This window comes from Psammomys obesus, unplaced genomic scaffold (assembly GCF_907164565.1).
Source record: "Psammomys obesus unplaced genomic scaffold, mPsaObe1.curated_primary_1811, whole genome shotgun sequence".
NCBI classification, from domain to species: Eukaryota; Metazoa; Chordata; class Mammalia; order Rodentia; family Muridae; genus Psammomys; species Psammomys obesus.
Window position 1 is genome coordinate 48,046,719 of NW_026585895.1, and position 18,739 is coordinate 48,065,457.

An 18,739-nucleotide genomic window follows, 5' to 3' on the forward strand; every position below is an offset into this window, starting at 1 on the left:
TACAAGCATGTGCCACCACACCCAGCTTCAGCCTGCTTTCTTATAGAGCCTAGGACCACCAGCCCAGGGGTGGCCCCATCAGCAGTGCGCTGGGCCCTCCCGCTTCACTCCGTAATTAAGAAAATGCCCTACAGGCTTGCCTACAGCCCCATTTTACAGAGGCATTTTCTTAATTGAGGCCACTTCCTCTCTGGAGGCTCTAGCTTGTGTCAAGTTGATATAAAACTAGCCATCCACAGTCACTGGCAAATTTTTCATAAGTAAAAAGTGATCTTGTTCATTTTTCGTTTGTTTGTTTGTTAGTTTGGCAGGGGTGGGGGGGTACATCTGTTATAGCTATTTGAATGTCACAGACCAGTTCTCTGATATAGGTCTGGTCCCCAAACTTGCAACGGTTCATAGTTAGCAGTTGGTAAATGAACAAATGTCATTTAGAATATGAATAAGTGTAAAATAAATGTAATTTTGAACCCCTTGCCTTCCTGCACAATCTGCCCTGGTTTAACTTAGAACCTTGCACATGTGCGGTACTAGAGCCAGAGCCTTCTGGTCCCTTCTGAGCTGAGCTTTACTGGACAGCCCACAGGCTGTAGGTATAAGAAAAGAAGAGGATATGGGTTGACTTAGCTCCTTATTCTACAGACATTTGTTTAGAGAGTGTGAGGAACTATGGGAGTTTCAAAGCTGAAAGCTGAATAAAACATGAGGCTGTGCCAAGCAAACATGGTAGCCTTTAATTCCAGTACTGGAGAGGCAGGGTTCCAGGCCAGCCAGGGACACTTAGTGAGACCCTGTCTCAGAAACAAACAACAAACTCTAAAACCAAAACAACAACAAATTGGGATTAGTTTAGTTACACTACGGTGGCAGACAGTCCTCCAGGAAGCTTTCCATCGCCTCCTGAAGCAAGTTTCTTCGGTGGAGAGTGGGGGGTCTTATTCTTGCGTCTGTCTTCAGCGTGTAGTGGAGGTGCTGACACCCAGTTAATATTGCACAAATAGCTAATGAGAAAGAGAACAGACGCAGTAATTAGAATTATGGGAAAAATTCAGACCCTGTGCCAGCTGGGATTATGGGTTCTTGTGCCTCCGTGCCAGCTCTTTCCTGGGGACGAAGTCAGGTCCTCACGCCTGCCTAGTAAAAGCTTAAGTAGCCGAACCATCTCCCCAAATCTAAAGGCTCGTGTATTCATTTATTCATTTCAGAGCTACAGCTTAATTTTTAAATTACATTATTTGTTTGTTTGTTTGTGCGGGGGTTGCCACAGAGCATGTGGAGGTAAGAGGACTTTCAGGCCCCTCCCTTTAGCTACCACTCAGGTCCCAGTAATCAAACTCAGTTCAGGGCCGGCTGCAAATACCCTTATCCACTGAACCATCTTGCTGACCCAGGGCAATGGTGTATATATATATATATATATATATACATACACACACATACATATATATGTGTATATATATATATACACATATATTATACACATATTTTAAGGATCATTTTTATTTGTGTGCCTGAGGTGTAGGTACCTGTGGAATCCTGAAGAGTGTATGAGATCCTGTGGAGCTGGAGTTGTAGGTGGTTGTGATCCACTGGATGTCCAGGCTAGGAATCAAATGCAGGTCCTCTGGAAGATTCTGTCTCAATAAACGGATTTTCTCATACTGTTCCCTATAGGCCATCCTCCTACTCTCAGCTTCTGTCAACCATTGGACTCTTTATTCCCAGTGCAGCTCTCTTGTTTTTGTTGTTGTTGTTTGTTTGTTTGTTAGATTTTATTTATTATGTATACAATGTGTGTTTGCATGTACACCTGCACGCCAGAAGAGGGCACCAGATTTTATTTTAGATGGTTGTGAGCCACCATGTGATTGCTGGGAATTGAACTCATGACCTTTGGAAGAACAGCCAGTGCTCTTAACCTCTGAGCCATCTCTCCAGCCCCTTGTTTGTTTGAAGGAAAGAGCTCACTATGTAGCCCTGGCTAGCTTGGAACTGCCTATATAGACCAGGATGGCCTGGTCAGAGAGATCCACCTGCCTCTGTCTCCTGAATGTTGGCATCAAAAGCATGCACCACCCCACCCAGCTTTTTAGAAGTGATTTCTGCGGCTGGGGAGACGGCTCAATGGGTAAAGTGCCTGCTCTACAAGCTTGAGGGCCTGAGTTTGGACCCCAGCCCTGGGTGAAAACGCCGGTGTGGTCACACGCATCTGCAGCCCTTGCTAGGAGTGAGTGCTTGGAGGAGACAGATTCCTGAACACAGGGGCCAGCCAGCCTAGCAGATCTGTGGACTGTACAGTGAGACTGCAGCGCCTGCTGTCATGTCACATGGATGTTCTCAGGGAAAGGACCTTGGAGGTATTTCCAGTTTCAGGACAATTACAAATAAAGGTTCACCCACAGATTAAACAAACAATCATGACACTGATTTATTTTAGTGTGTGTGTGTGCACGCGCACACGCATGCATACCAGGGCACACATGGAGAAGTCTGAAATTGGTTCTCCCCATTCACCATGTGGGTCCTAGGAGTTGAACTTAGGGTCATCAGCTTTAGTGGGAAGCACCTTTACCCACTGGGCCATTTCACTGGCATATACCCACATGGCATATACAGATGAGTGTATCATATGGTCACCCGAATGCCTAAGGTTAGGGTTACTGGATTGTATGGTAAGCATATGTTTAACTCTGTGAGAAACTGTCACGCAGAATTCTGAAATGGCAGTGATAATTTGTTACTCCAACCAGTGATGCTCAAAATTTGTCCTTGCCAGACACGGCAGTGCATGCCTTTATTGCTAGAACTTGGGAGTTTGAGGTCAGCCTGGTCGACATAAAAATTTCCAGGCCAGCCTCAGCATGTGCCACCACCACCTGGCAAATCTTTGCATTTTTCACTAGGATATTTGTTTTCCTGTTATTGGGTCTTCAAATATATATTAGCCATGTGATTTTCAAATGTCTTCTCATTTCTGTGGTTTTACATTTTCATTCTCAATGTTTCCCAAAGGGCAGAAGTTCTCAATTTTCATGAAGTGCCATTTATCACATTTTTCTTATGGATCCTCAGAAATCTTTGTCTAGCTGAAGTTCACAAAGATTTCCCTAATTTTTTTTTTCCATTTGAGGTGTTTTATTTAGATATGAGTCATTTTGAGTTAGTTTTTATAAAACATGTGAGGTGTAGTCAAGGGTTTTTTTTTTTTTTTCTCTTGTGTTTGAATGTCCGGTTGTCTCTGTCTCTGCACCATTGAAATGTCTTTGTGTCCTTGCTGACATCATCTGGGTGTATGTGGGTGAGTCTGCTCTTGGATATTCTGTCCTGTTGGTAAGCTATGAGCATCTCCATTAGCACCTCAGCTTTAAAGGAAGTGTAGGAGCCTGTCCACATCATGATTCTTTCCGTTTTGTTCCTTTTCATAGCCATTTTGCTTCAATCACGTATCTGCACACCTGTCAGAATCGGCTTGTTGATTTCTGTTAAAAACTGGAATTTTTATTTTAATTGTGTTGACTCCATAGATCAGTTTAAGGAGATTTGACATTTTAACAACTTTTCCTAGCTGACTCTACTTGCCAGACTGCAATGTGTCTCTCCAGATTTTTTGTTTCACAAATAAGGGAGCAAACACCATGATAAAAAGAATCCCAGAATGCAAGATAAATTTACAATAATTAATTGTGTTTTCGTAAGTTAGCAATTTTTAGAAAGTAAAATATTGAGTAATAGATAATAGAGCTGGGAGACTCACTCAGTGCTGAGATACTTACCTCACATTGGAAAGGCTCAGGATTAGCTTTCCAGTATGGCCTTCCCACTTCCTAAAAGTGAAGTGCTTAGGTATAAATCTAACAACATTTTGCAGATCTGTGTGTTGAAAAACCATAAAGCCATGACAAAAGAATCCAAAAAGGTATAAATAGATATACTATGTTCATAGATTGAGAACTGTCACATGTATTTTGTGTGTGTGTGTGTGTGTGTGTCCTCAAATTCTCGGTATCACATGTAACTGCAGTTTCTTGGCTGTATAGTACCTTAGTATTTAACTGGATTTTTTTTTCTTTTTACATTTATTTCAAAGGGGAACTTGTGGTATTCAGTTTTCTCCTTCTACCATGTGGGTTGGGGATTTAACTCAGGTCGTCAGGCTTGGGGACAAGCACCCTTACCTGCTGAGCCATCTCACCAGCCCTCAGAATTTGACTTTCTGAAGAGCATCCAAATCAGCTTCGTAGCCTCACCTTTCCTCTCTGTGTCTGAGGGCTACAGTTCTATAAAGTCCTCACCAAGCTTGTTTGCCTCCCTCCTCTGCTCCTCTATCCTGCCCTTCTTCCTTCCCTCCTTCCCTCTCCTCCTTCCTTCCTTTTATTAGTTCCAGGCTAAACTCAATTCTTATGCTCAGGCATTCCTCTGTCTTCTCTTCCTTTGAATATTTTTATTAAAAACAACTTTCTTGGTATAATAATTGTAATTTTATATCTTTTAAGACATTTATTTAAAATGTAAAAATTTCTTTTGAGTGATCTCTTTGCATCTTCATTTCCAGTTTATTTTATTTATTATTGTTTTCTTATTTAACTTTGAGACAGTGTTTCACTGTATAGCTCAGGCTGGCCTGGAACTCACAGCAGTCCTCCTGCCTCTGCTTACTGCTGGGTGGATAGGTGTGTACCACCACACCTGGCTTCTTGGTGTTTATGTTCAGATATAGTTCTCCTTGTTTGAACTAGTTGTCACCCTATAATGATGTGATTTACAATCCAGGTTGGGGCAAAATTTCCCTAAGCAGTGGGTTAAGGCCCAAGTCGCATTCTTATGCCTCCATCAGTTAGGAGAGCACTCGCATCTGCCCTGTACCCAACAAGCACTTATTGTGTTGGCTGTTGGTTGAAAAGGTTTCTCTCTGACTTTTTTGGCACATAGCAGCTCTGAGACAAACAGGTGTTTGGCAGCTAATGAAGTTTTTTTTTTTTTTTCTTTAGTGAATTGGTCAGGCCAAATTTCATAGTTACCTCTGGCAATTCAGCAGCCCTAATCTGTACAGTGTGGTCCTGAGCTTGTCTCAGGAAGACCAGCTTTGAGGCCGATCAGAAGGACCCAGACCCAGCTCTTCCTAGGGATGTTTGGCTTGGGGTTAAGCACTGTGAAATGCTACTTGGAATGCTGATTCTGGGATGGATCTTTATTGTGAGCATCTTTTAGTGTTTTTTCCTCCAAGTAATCGAAGCTGTTACGGGCAAGTATCTTGGCCGTTTGATAGACAGCTGGCACACTCTTCTCCTGTGCCTGGCTCTCTTAAGCAGGGAACTGTCAATTAATTATTACCCTCTCAGCAACCAACCAGTTTCTGGTCATAGCAGCCCAATTGCTTTGAACAGTGCACAGAAACCTGAGAAAACTCTCCCTCAGGAGGCTTTGCTTTAGTCACAGCTTCTCCAGACAACTTGCTACAAAAAGCAAGAAATAGGTTCTGATATGACAAGCCTCTGTGAATGCTACAGTACTCCTGTGTGAACTAGTCTCATTTAAGCCTGGTTGTGAAGGTACAGGTTCAAATTGGTCTCCAGAAGCCAGTCTTTCTGTAGTGGTCTTTGGAAATGTCAGAAAACTCGAGGGCCTTCAAGTACACCTGTATTTCACTCGGTGGCCTTCAAGGAGTCTGGAACCCAGTGCCGTTTTCATTCAACTACCATATAGACAGCCTTTTGTTTGCTTGTTGTTTTTTTTTTGTTGTTGTTGTTGTTGTTGTTTTGTTTTTTTCTGAGACAGGGTTTTTCTGTGTAGCCTTGGCTGTCCTGTACTCGCTTCATAGACCAGGCTGGCCTCGAACCCACAGAGATTCGCCTGCCTCTGCCTCCTGAGCGCTGGGATGACAGCCCTGTGCCACCTCGCCTGGTTTAGACAGCCTGCTGGTGCTAGAAGCAGTGCAGTAACACATGAGGGAACTGGTCCTCCTGCCTTGGCCTCCACAGTGCTGGGATTATAGGTATACCCCGAGGCCCGCTAGGCCCGGTTCTTGTGGGGTCCAGGGAGCACAGCAGTGACTGCCCTGACTGGGACTCTGGGTAATGTTGGGAACCATGGGAAACAAGTAAGGACAAGAGACCTGTGATAGGAAAGGCTAGCCATGCAGAGGTGGTATCAGTGGGGCCTGAGTAAGGCGAGCACAGGAAGAGCTGGCTGAGTTAACAAGAAAGAGGGACAGTAAAGTGAGAATTCTCGAATTCTGGTTTCTTTAAAAAGCACAGAATTATTATTATTGTTGTTGTTGATATTAATATATTGTATTTATTTTTCGAGACGTGGTTTTTCTGTGTAGCTCTGGTTGTCCTGGAACTCACTCGGTAGACCAGGCTGTCTTCAAACTCACAGAGATCCTTCTGCTTCTGCCTCCTGAGTACTGGGATTAAAGGTGTGTGCCCAACACATAAATATTATAAGGCTGTTAGCATTTTAATTTCAGGTATGGGGCTGCTTTGGACTGTCTATTGCAGCTAACTGTGATTTTCCTCATGCTCTAGCAGAGGCTTGGTTTTGCCAGCTGCCAGTAGTTTCTACAATTGTGTGATGTTTGGGAATTCTGGGAACTTTTTGGAGGGTACATAAATTTGAGGGCCTTTGGGAGGCAGGATTGTTGGTTGTTTAAGGAGGTTGGTTGAGGTTTATTAGTAGCCATGGTCAAAGAAGAAACAAAAGGAATGAAATTAGATTCAGGGATTTTCCTCATTCTTCTCTCTCCTCTATCCTTGTTTCTCTCCTATCTAGTATGATGGGATGGAACTGGGGGCGGGTATAAAAGGATGGGAACAAAAACCCACAAAGTAGCAAAGGCCGGTTATAGGACCCAATATAGCTTGGCTGGGGAAGGGAAGACAAAAGCTGGAGGGGTACTGGATTTCCTTAGTCTTTTGGTCATCATGCTTGGTGGCACACTCCTTTGCCCACTGAGCCATCTCCCTGGATCTTATGTTGTTTTTCAGAAGCCCTGAAGAGCCTATGAAGATTTTTAAGTCAGTGGGAGTTGGGTTAGAATAGCTTAGAAAGTACTCTGGTTCTCTGTGGATTGGATGGGAGGCAGTGAGTTAGGGGCTGTGGTGGTTTCCTGGCTGTGTCAATATTTGGGAGGCTAGCAATCTAGGTCTGAGAAAGCAGCAGGTGAGGAGAAGGAGGTGAGATGGGAGAAGTCTTATGGTGTTGAAGGGTTATGGCATGGCCATTGGATGAAAAGGATGAGACAAGAAGGCTGGAAACGAGTCCTAGTTTAGAACTGTGCAGAAAGTCCTAAGATTCTTGTTCCATGGGAGAGAAAGGGCAAGAGAAACAACAGATTTGGGGGAACATTAGCTTCCCTAGGCAGCTATGCACTGCCTCCAAGAATGTGCTAAGAGGAAGTGGCAGGGATATCAGAGGTCAGGGAGAAGTCATGATGGAGGTGCACGCTGGGGGCCATTAGGTGACCTAAGCTGTTGGGGACAGTCAGAGGATGGGAAATGTGGATGAACGAGAGAGACACTGACATTGACTGATAGGCCCAGCCAGAAACAGCCAGAAGGCTTGAGAGTCAGCAGGGAGGCAGATATATCTAACAAGGGCCCTTCCAGCTTAATTCTCAGTGACCTTGAGCCAGCTGCAGTCAGCTCAGTGGCAAGCCTGCACTCTCCAGTGAAAGGGTGTTGTAGCTGGACATTTGAGGCGTGTTCTCCTCTTGGTGCTTCCGAGATAATGGAGTCAAGAGCTGTCTGTGCTGACTTCAATGCTCATGGTTTTGTGGAAGAGGAAGTGTGGATGCATCACAGTATGTGGACAGGCAGGATTTGTGCTGTGTTAACATGGTGTCACACAGATCAGGCTCTGGGAGGCATCTGAGAACCCCCAGTCTGGACTCTTACCCAGAGCAGGGATTCAGTGTTCTGTCTTTCAGGTGAATCACCTCACCAGGCCTTTTTCTTCTTTGTGACTTTCAGGGACAGACAGCACTCTACTTGTGTTCCATGCCAGCATAGACCCACAAGGACAAGCAAGAGCCAGGAGGACTGCAGCATTGGGCAGAAAGGCAGCTTGCACTGAGCTTAGATGCAGGGGTGGATTTTCTCACAGGGCCTTATGGTCTTCCTATAATGGCAGGAGGAACAGCCCGGCAGCCTGAGGAGAAGCAAGAACTTACAGGTGTGGGCGCTTTTCAGGAGTAGGGAGTGACCAAGTCTGGCGATGTCTTCTGAGGTGACTTCTGAGGCAAGCGACAAGCCCCCCTCTTCTCAGGAGAAAAACGAAGCATGGGAGCTATGCAGAGGTCTGCTCTGATTTGGAGTCATGACCCACATGGTCTTTCAACATAGGCCTTCAAGCCTTTGTAATTACTCAGCATGTAAGAGTGCTGGCGACTAAGCCCAAATAAACACGTGCGCTGTGGCATGAACGCAACACGCACTAAATGCGTAAGTAAATAAATGTTTAAAAAACGACTTGGCCTACAGGCTCACCTTGTTTGGGCATAAAGGCGGGTGCTGCCTTGGGGTCTGAAAAGGAAGCAGTCATGCCTTCAAGACTTTCATGGTTAGCTTTCCTTAGGTATTCTCAGCGTGTGTCGGGAAAGCACCCTCAATAGCTTCCTTGGTGCCTCCCCTCTCCATTGAACTTCTGCCATTTGTGTGTTACACCTCAAGGGGCTCAGACTTTCTTTTCTTTCCAGTTATTTATCTGGCTTTTACTAAAGTGTTTTCGAGATTTACTCAAAGTTCCTCAAATTTATCATTCTGTTTTTCTACTTAAGTTTTTGTTCCTACTGTCATACTCTTATCAAAATTCCAAAATAGTTTTTTTATGACTCCCAAGCCTTGTTTCACGGATGCAGTAATTTTTATGTATTCCTCTTTAAACTAAACACACGCACATACACACACACGCCATCTCAATTTCTTTCTTTTTATTTGTTTTAGTGTCTGTTTTTCATGCAAGAATTTTCCCTCAGATGTTCAGCAAACTGTGATGTCTGCCTGTGATTAAGAGTGGGAGACACAGACAGCAGTTGGAGCGTTCAGCCTGAATTGGATGTGTTGCTGAGGAACCCCAAAAATGTCTTTTCTCCTTAGACTGAAAGTCCCCAAGAAATGTCCTCCTACCTGAGACCACAAGTCTAGTGACAGGAATTCTGGAAATTGAGTAGGTGGAAAAGACTGGGGACTGGGGGTAGGAAGGGATTTTCTTCTTTTCTTTTTCCCTTAGACAGGGTTTCTCTGCATAGCTCTGGCTGTCCTGGAACTTGCTCTGTAGACCAGGCTGGCCTTAGACTCACAGATCTGCCTGCCTCTGCCTCCCGAGTGCTGGGATCAAAGGTGTGCGCCACCATGCTTGTCAGGAAGATGATTCTTGACATGTTTGTATGGACATCATTTGTTCCTACAATACTGAGTTGAGACCTGTACTGAGAATTCTGGAATTTTGGTTCCTTAAAAAAAAAATACAGAAATGTATAAGAATATGGTTTTGTTTTTAACCACAGGTATGGGGTTATGGGACTGCTTTGCAGCAGACTATTGATTTTGCCTCGTGTTCTAGCTGAGGCATGGTTTTGCCAGCTGCGAATAGTTGCTGTCATTGTGCTAGGAAATTTTCAGAAGGTATGTAAATGCTAGAGCCCCAGTAGGTGGGTTGGTGTGGTTGGTAGTTCAGGGGGATTGGTTGTGGTTTGTTATTAGTTATGCTCGAAGAAGAAACAGGAAGAACGAAGTTAGATTCAGAGATCTCTCTATCTCCCCCTCTATCCTTCTATCTCTCCTATCTAGTGATAGGGGTAAAACGGGGAGAGGGGAATAAGGGTAGGAAAAAGAAGAACCCACAAAGTAGCAAAGACCAGCAACAGAGGCCCATACTCACACTGTCTTGGGTCTTCCAACCAAGGGGAAGCACCACTGTTCTGCCATGTTGGTGTGTGATTGTCCAGCCATGGGCAGTGGTAAAAGGGTACCCAGAGTGTAACCACTTCTCACACACAGCCTGCCCACATGCCTCATGCCCCTCTCCTTTTAAGTTCTATGGGCATTTTGTGCTGGCAGCTCCTAAAGCCTCCAAGGTTCTGTGTTCAGTTTGCTAGTGTTTACCGCCCTCATTGCTGAGACAGGACCGATGGACTTAGCTTCCATGGGTGCAAAGCAGCTAGTATTTCTACTATAGAAAAGCAGACAACAGACTGTGAAATGAGACATCAGTTAGGAGAACTGAATTCTGGGAAGGACAGTAACCATCAGTAGGCGGGGATACTCCACACCCTACTTCTTAAGAGCAATTGACAGGCTCTTTGGGCCATTAGTTTTTTTCTTCCTCACTGATATAAGCAGTCATAAATCTCAGCATTTTAGTGCTGATTATGTAGTCAGTAAACAAGAGCTTGGCTACAGGTTAAAAACAAATATTCAGGCCCAGTGTGGGGGCATGACTTTAATCTTAGCACATGGGAGGCAGAGGCATGGAGCTCTGCAAATTTGAGGACAGCCTGGTGTATGTAGGGAGTTCCAAGCCAGAAAGTGCTGTAGATTGAGCACTTCGTTTCTAAAAAACAAGACGAAAACACCCCCACACACACACCAAGTATTTGTGATAGTCCAAATCCAGCAATCTCACGATGACTAGCCTCCCAGACTCCAGGGTGCATATTCAACAAAGTGGTCTTGTGCATAGAGCCTTAACGCAGTTACAGTGTGGAGACTTCACCATGCATCCAACGCTACCTTCCATTGCTCAGTTAAGGGAAGCCAAGACCACCCCAGCACCCAGCCTTCACTGCATGCTCCAGCAGCACATCCCATCCTGCCTAGGTACCTGGGGAAGTAAATACAGTTCATATAGAGCCAGAGAGAGCTGCCTCCTGTCATTTCAAAAAGGAAAGAACAATAAAACATCTGTATAGGAGCTTTGAAAAAAAAATGTTGTTTGTGGGGAGCATGGTGGTACACACCTTGAAACCCAGCATTTGGGAGGCAGGGGCAGGCAGATCTCTGGGAGTTCCAGGCCAGTCAGAACAACATAGTGAGATACTCATAAGCAAAACAATAACAAGTTGTTTGGTCTTCCTCTCCTGGGTTTTTGGAGACAGGGTTCCTGAACTCACTATGTAGCCAAAGATTGCTATGAACTCCAGGTCTTGTTTCCCTTCCCACCAAGCCCAGCATTTACAAATGTCTTATAGGGAAAGAAGAAATACAGCAAAACCTCATTCGAACAGTTTATTCTGGAAGAAGACATGTGCAGGAAAAGCAGTTTTAGCTGTTCTCAGCTTTGAAGATTATGAGCCCAAAGGAATCTCTGTGAGTTGGAGGCCAGCCTGGTCTACAAAGTGAGTCCAGGATAGCCAAGGTTACACAGAAAAAATCTTGTCTAACGAAAAAAAAAAAAATAGCCCAAAAGAAAGGAAAGGTAAAATGATGCTGGCAGGTGAGGGAACTAGAAACAGGAAGCAAAACATCGAAGCTAAGGAAGGACGCAGATACAGGAGGCAAAAGGAGCCCTGTAAGCCGGAAAAGCCACTTGCTCTGCATACTCAGTGGAAGCTAGCATCTGTCCTTCTCTTGGCCTGTCAGCTTTCTTCTCTTTCGGAAGCCCCACCTTTTTCCTGTGCTTGATCCTGAGCCCGAACCCAAATAGGATATTTCCTTTTTCCTGAGAAATTTTTTTAATCTTTAAAAGATATTTTTAGATTTATTTATTATTTTGTTTTATGTGTATGGGTGTTTTGCCTGTATATCTGTGCACCACATGTGTGTTTGGTGCTTGCAAAGGTTAGGAGAGAGTTTCAGATCCCCTGGAACTAGAGTTGCAAACAAGGATGAACCATCACCGTGTGGGAATCAAACCTGGGTCCTCTGCAAGAGCAGCAAACGCTCTTAACCACTGGGCCACGGTTCCCCTCAACTTTTTCCCCCCAGCATCTTATTGTAATCAATTGTATGGGTTTGGGAAAAGGAAGACTCCTTCTGAAACTCCTCCTGGACCTTTCTGTGTGCTTGTTTCTGGTGGGAAGCCATTTCCTGCCTTTAGAAGCTTCCCTGAGGCTTTTCTTTCATGTCAGTGTGGTAGGGATTGAAGGTTCCAGAGGGACTTTCAGTCCTTGCTGGGATGGGAGGGCCAGGGGGCCAGGGTATCTTAGCTCACCAGGGCACTCAAAAAAGTCTCAGGTATTCCCGTTTCTGGACTGCCCAGTCAGCTCTGGATTCCCAAGACCCCAGGAAGCACTCCATGGCATTGCCCTCTCTTCAGAGTGGGCTTTCCGCTTAATGCTGGTCTCTGGGAAGAAATGTAACTGGGAAACATTAGATGCCACCTCTATCAATGTGACTGTTGGCCATGTCTTGGGTCCCATGGTACACAGACTTACTGCTTATCACAGGGTCTGTAGTAAGAGAAACTCAGTGGTTCATAGAGAAGTGCTTTCAGACTAGAGACCAAATGGGGAATTAGTACATAAGCACTCCCTGGAGAGTGGTCTGCAGGGGAGGGCAGCATCTCTTTCAGATATAAGCTGCCTCCCTCATCAGTCATTCACTGACCTTCCTTCCTTCCCTCATTCCCTCCCTCCCTCCTTCCCTCCCTCCCTCCTTCCCTCCTTCCTTCCTTTCTTTTTTTCTGTTGGTGACATACTAGGGATTAAACCTGGGGTCTCATGAATACTTGGCAAGCGCTTGCCACTGAGCTGCCCTGCCTTCCTTTGAATGTTGAGACTTGGACTTGGAGTAACTTGCCTGGTAGGCCTTGAACTTGTAATCCTCCTGCCTCAACCTGCTAAGTAAATAGGATTACAGGTACGCACCCCCTCCCCCTACCTAATAGACTCTTTTGTTGTTGTTGCTCAGAGTATCAAAAAAACTAAGGCTTTAAGAAATGGAAATTGTTTAGTCTTTGCTGCTCCTGCCATCTCCTTTTATCTGAGAAACACCATGTTTAGTGGACTTTAGGAAGAACACAGTAACCCTTTTTATTTATTGTTGTGTCTGTTATTATTTTGGTGCTGATTTCTGAAGCTAGAGCCACATCCATGCAAAGGGAGTATGGCCTCTATAGTCCCCGAGGATGTCCCCCATGTTGACAGCCTGAGAGAAGCTAGCTTCTTGACCTTTTGGCTTTCAACCTCACAAAACATGGGAAAACACAAGGAGGATCATCTGGAAAGAGGAAGTGAAATCTTCCCTGACTGTGGTATCTGATTGGCAGCTCGATGCCGTGCACCTTCCCCCAGCTGCAGGCAGGCAGCCATGTCTTAACCTTGTTGTGGATGTCGTAACCTTGGGCATCTGAGTCTTATGCGGCTTCTGGGTGTGTTCATCAGTGTAACCAAACCATCATCAACCCAGCTTCAAACCCTTGGGCCCCGTTCTTTCCTCTAATCAAGCCCCTGCCACCCCAGAATCGAGCTTAAATGGGCCAGGCGGTAGCCGCTGAGCAGTTACAGAGTCAGGCATCCTGCTCTTGCCCTGTGGCTGGTGCTTTGTGGTCTTTCTTTTGGTCTCTCCTACGTCTGCAAAGGACAGTTTAGATGTAAGTAGTAAATAAAAGTCTTAGCTTCATGCTGTTTGGTAAGGTGAGCTGGGGGACCTGTCAGCTGAAGGCTCTGTGTGGCAGCCCAGAAGTCTGCATTATCTCTTTCTTTATTCCTGCAAGTGAGCTTAATGCACTTTATTTTTAGACAACCCATATGACATGTCTTTTTTTTTTTTAATGCCTCCTTCCATATAAATCATGGTCAAAACACAGCTCAGGGTGCTGCCAGTCCCGCTTGTCTTAATTCCTGGAGTCCTTTGGATGGTAAGCAGCAGCTAGTTATGTGATGGAGGCAAAGTAATCGCCAATTTGTTTCTGTAAAACAAGATTACATAAGGAGCTTTCCCAGCTTGAGCGTGTGACCCTCCTACCATATAGACGTACTCGCCAATTCAGTCTGGACACCACAGGGCCAGGCAGAACACCCAGGGCACACTTCTTTTACACCCTAGAACAGACTAGAAGAACAACGACAAACTGCTCTAGGGCTATCAGTGCATGCAGATATTCATTCATTCATTCATTCATTCATTCATTCATTCATTCAGACAGTCTTATTATATAAACCGTGCTGGCCTGGAACTCACATAGATCTGCCTGCCTCTACCTCCCAAGCACTGGCAACAAAGGTATGCATCACCACACCTGACTTTTTATCTTTTTTTTTTTTTTTTTTTTTTTTTGAGACAGGGTCTTACTTAGCCTAGACTGGCTTTGGGCTCACTATGTTGCCAAGAATCTGAGACTTCCTTGTGTTTTTTGTTGTTTTTTGTTTTTTTTTTTTTTTTTTTTTTGAGGCAGGGTCTCATTATGAAGCCCTGGCTGACCTCAAACTCACAGATCTTCTGCCCCTGCCTTCCCATGCCTAGCTGGCCTTGGATTTGAAAAACTTTTAAAATATTTATTCATTTATTTGATTTTTCAAGACAGGGTTTCTGTGTATCCCTGGCTGTCCTAGAACTCCCTCTGTAGACTAGGCTGGTCTGGAACTCCCAGATATCTGCCTGCTTTTGCATCCAGAGTGCAGGGATTAAAGATGTGCACCACCACTGCCTGGCTGACACAGCATTTTTAAATGCTAAAATTATTAATAAGAAATCTATAATACTTAAGGAATTTAAGTCAACATGCTACAGAGGTACCTGTGTATCTGTTTATTGCAGCATAATTCACAATTCACAAGATATGGTACTAACTTAAGTGTCTATTAATGAAAGAGTATAGCATCTTCACCTGCTGAGCCCCCACAGTGAACTTCCCCTCCCCAAGGCAGGGTTTCTCTGTGTAGCCCTGGCTGTCCTAGAACTCAATCTGTAGACCAGGGTGACCTCAAACTCAGAGAGATCCACCTGCCTCTGCCTCCTGAGTGCTGGGATTAAAGGAGTGCACCACCACTGCCCAGCCCACAGCGAACTTCATCAGGGGTACACACTTTGGTGGTGGAGCATAGGTTTGTCATATATAGGATCCTGGGTCTGTCACCAGGACAGAGAAATTCTAAGATGGCGACTGCTCCCATGGAGCATTGCTTGTGTCTCTACATTTATATAACATCATAGTCCTCACTGCATTTGTGTGAGGGCTAAGAGAAGAATTTCCTGATCCATCTGGTTTGCACAGTTTACCTGTATTATCCTTTCAGAGTAAAGGCAGGTGTCCCCAGCAGGCCCTGTGGGAAGACCTCTGAGGCCTCTGTTCAAACTGTGGCCTTTGGACTGGGTCTTCTGAACACTGGGGCTGTGTGAGAATGGAGACGCCCTGGGCTGATGACCTCCTTCAGCTTCCAGGCCCACCGTAGATCACTGTTCACCTCACTCACAGAACTCCACTCATCTGCGATAGCGTTCTGTGGGCATTTTGCCAAATGGTCATGTTATCTCAGATGTCGGATGGGGAGGGAATGAAGATACCAGATGGGAAGGGCGCCAGCATGTTTGAAGGTGAACTGGGCCTGTGGGAGTTGTCATCCAGTCCTGCTGCCTTAGAGACCAGGGCGGCTGCTTTCCTGCCTGAACACTGCTTCCTCCTAAACACACCCCAGATCATTGTGTGCATACATCAGAGAACAGTATTGGGTGTCATTCCTCCAGAGCCGACCATCTTGCTTTCTGAGATGGGCTCTGACTGGGACTTGGGTTCACTTAAGCAAGGCTGCCTGGCCAGCAAGTCCCAGGAATCCTGTCTGCCTTTCCAGCACTTGGATTACTTGTCTGGCTCTGTATGTGGATACTAGGGTCAAACTCAGGTCTTTGTGCTTGTGTGGCCTGAGGTGGATGGTGGAAACAACACTTTTGCTGAGCACTTGACCAGTTCTTGGAGGCTTGTGGTCTCTCTCCATAGAGAAGAGCTGCAAAGTAGAGGGAATGACATGGGATTATATGCTAGAAAATAGCCCCGGCCACTTGATTCTCCGGGCTAAAATGGGCTGTAATCCACGTTTCCTTTTTGGTATTGGATTAAAGAATGTAGGGCAGGGCTAGGATTGGCTGTTAATAATACCCAGGACAAATATATGCTCTGAGGATTTGGGGAAGGAAATAAGGCTGTTGGAAGGCTGCAGCGCGCTAGTTAGGTATGCCGTGAACACTTGTGCTCGGCTCAATTTTTCTCATCGTGCCTCCACAGTCCCCATTCTAAATGTCTCTTGAGCAGTATTTTTCACTGCATTTAAATTTTTGTTAGCAAAAGATATATTCAGCCGCAGGCATCTGTTAAGCCCAGGTAAAGCAGAAGGGCTGGACTGTCTGTAGCTCAGTGGCGGAGCGCTTGCTCCGTCTCTTTCGAGCACCAGCGCAGCACAGGGAAACACAGCTTTCGGTGGTGGTAGGAGACTGGGATCAGCGGGAGAGTCTACAGCCAGCTGAGGCTGTTCTGCGTTTGGAAAAGGAATTCAGCTGACTTTAACAGAAGCCCAGGACACCTGTGCTTTGATGTGCCTCTCCACAGTCCAACAGAAGACTGCAAAGAAAGGCGGAGGCAGCCCTCCCCGGAGTGCTTCAGAGCACTGGGTTCTCTTCTCTGGTTTTGTTTTGCTTTTTGCTGGTAGAAGCATGGAACAACCTTGGGACATACTGGTAGTTAAAGCTAGTCATTTTGTCTCACACAGATACCGTTTTGCTCTGTTTTCCAGTTTGCATGTGCTTTTACAAAGCAGGTACAGCATTAAAGAAAAAAGAGCCCATGAGTTTCAGCAAAGCAATGAAGGACATTTGGGAGGGTTTGGAGGGAGGAAAATGAAGGGGGAAATGATGTAATTATAAACCTCAAAAAATAAAAAATAGTAGCCGGGTGGTGGTGGCATACGCCTTTAATCCTAGCACTTGGAAGGCAGAGGCAGGTGGATACCTGTGATTTTGAGACCGGCCTGGTCTACAGAGTGAGTTTCAGTTCAGCCCTGTCTTGAAAAAAAAAAAACAAAACAAAATTAATTAAAAAACCCAAGAGTCCCACAGGAACTCAGGTATTCCCAGATAGAAGGAGCTAATGCACAGAGAGAATAAATAGGTTTGAGACCGCTAAACTACAGCAAAAACTGGTTGTATTTGTATTTGAAACATTGACATGAGAGCCTGCAATGAAATAGGTAGAATTCTAGTGCCCTAGATGTAGCTTTGTGATTTCATTTACTTAAAACAAAACAAAACAAAAATAAACAGAAAAACAGGAAAAAAATAACACAGTTGTAGGGCTGAAGAGGTGGTTGGGTGGGCCTGACCTGAATCCCATCCCTAGAATGCCATAAAGGTGGAGGGAAAGCCAGGTGTAAAGGAGCCCTGTAATCTCAGCACTCACGAGACTAAGGCAGAAACATTGAATATTTGAGGTCGACCTGGACTGCGTAGTGAGTCTCAAAAAAATAAAATAAAAATCCAGGCTTCCTGGTTTCACTTCAAGTGGGGGCCACAAACCTCAAATTAGCTTTAGAACCGTCCAGAAGTGCTAAAGTGTGGAAATTCACTTCCCAGATCTCTGGGAAGGTGCAGTTTCTTCTTTTTTCCAATCTTCCGCTAGCACTGCTTACTTGCCACCGCCCCTGCCCTTGCTGATGCCACCTCCAGCACTCCTCACACTGTCACAGGGTCCTGCTGTCTCAGCCCAGTTTTCCCAGGTCAGGCCCTCCCTCCCCCCACTCTGTTGGATCATTTACTTTTGCTCACACCAAATGTTCCGATCTCTCACATCTTTCAGAACAAACAAAACCTTGCTTTGCTTTCTCATCTCTGTTCTCTTAGTTTACTTGTTCTCTTCTACTTTTTAGCAAGTCTTACTAAAAGAATTGTCAAGGTCATCTCCGGTCTCTCCTCCTCTCTTCCCCTAGTCTGGCTCCATTCTTGTCTTGATGAGAGCCTGTCAAAGTCCACCAAGCTCATGTCTCTTGAGTTATGGGGGTTTTTGTTTGTTTTGTTGGTTGGTTGTTTCTGTTTTTTTTTTTGTTGTTGTTGTTTGTTTGGTTTGGTTTGGTTTGGTTGAGCCAGGGTTTCTCTGTGTGTAGTTCTGGCTATCCTAGACCTTACGCTGTAGACCAGGCTAGCCTCAAGCTCACAGAGATCTGCCTGCCTCTGCCTCTGAGTGCTGAGATTAAAGGTGTGTGCCACCACTGCCCAGTCATAGTTATGGATTTTATCCACTCTTATATCCTATTTCTTTATATATAATTTTTAAAGTTTTGTTGTTGTTGTTTTGGTTTTGGTTTTTGAGACAGGGTTTCTCTGTTTTAGTCCTGGCTGTCCTAGAACTTATTCTGTAGACCAGGCTAGCTTCTAACTCACAGAGATCCACTTGCCTCTGATTCCTGAGTGTTGGGATTATAGGCATGTGCCACCACCACCCGGCTTATATTTTTTTAGTTTTTAGTTATTTTATTTTTTAACTTTTATTTTTATTTTATGTGTATGGGTATTTTGCCTGTATGTGTGTTCTTGCACCATTTGCATATAATGACCACAATGGTCAGAAGATGTCAGATCCCTTGGGACTGGAGTTATAGATAGTTATGAGTCGCCATGTGTGGGTTCTGGGAATCAAACTCCAAGTCTTTCTGCAAGAGCAGTCACTTCTCCTCACTGCGGAGCCATTTCTCCAGAACTTTAGTGGTGTGTGTGTGTGTGTGTGTGTGTGTGTGTGTGTGTGTGTGTGTGTGTTCGCATGCATGCACACGCACCATGTGCATGCAGGTGCTTGAGGTGGCCAGGAGACCAGTGGATCT

At 45.0% G+C, this 18,739-nt stretch overlaps 1 protein-coding gene and 1 non-coding gene across 3 annotated transcripts in view; one reads left to right on the top strand and one right to left on the bottom strand.

The window, feature by feature from the left end:
• The window catches only part of Stxbp1 (syntaxin binding protein 1), a 59,358-nt gene that overhangs the window by 3,054 nt on the left and 37,565 nt on the right, over window positions 1-18,739 (top strand). The window lies entirely within an intron of this gene.
• On the bottom strand, window positions 13,910-14,037 carry LOC129671831 (small nucleolar RNA SNORA31). The gene has a single exon (XR_008719419.1). It is a non-coding gene; the product is annotated as a small nucleolar RNA SNORA31 (small nucleolar RNA).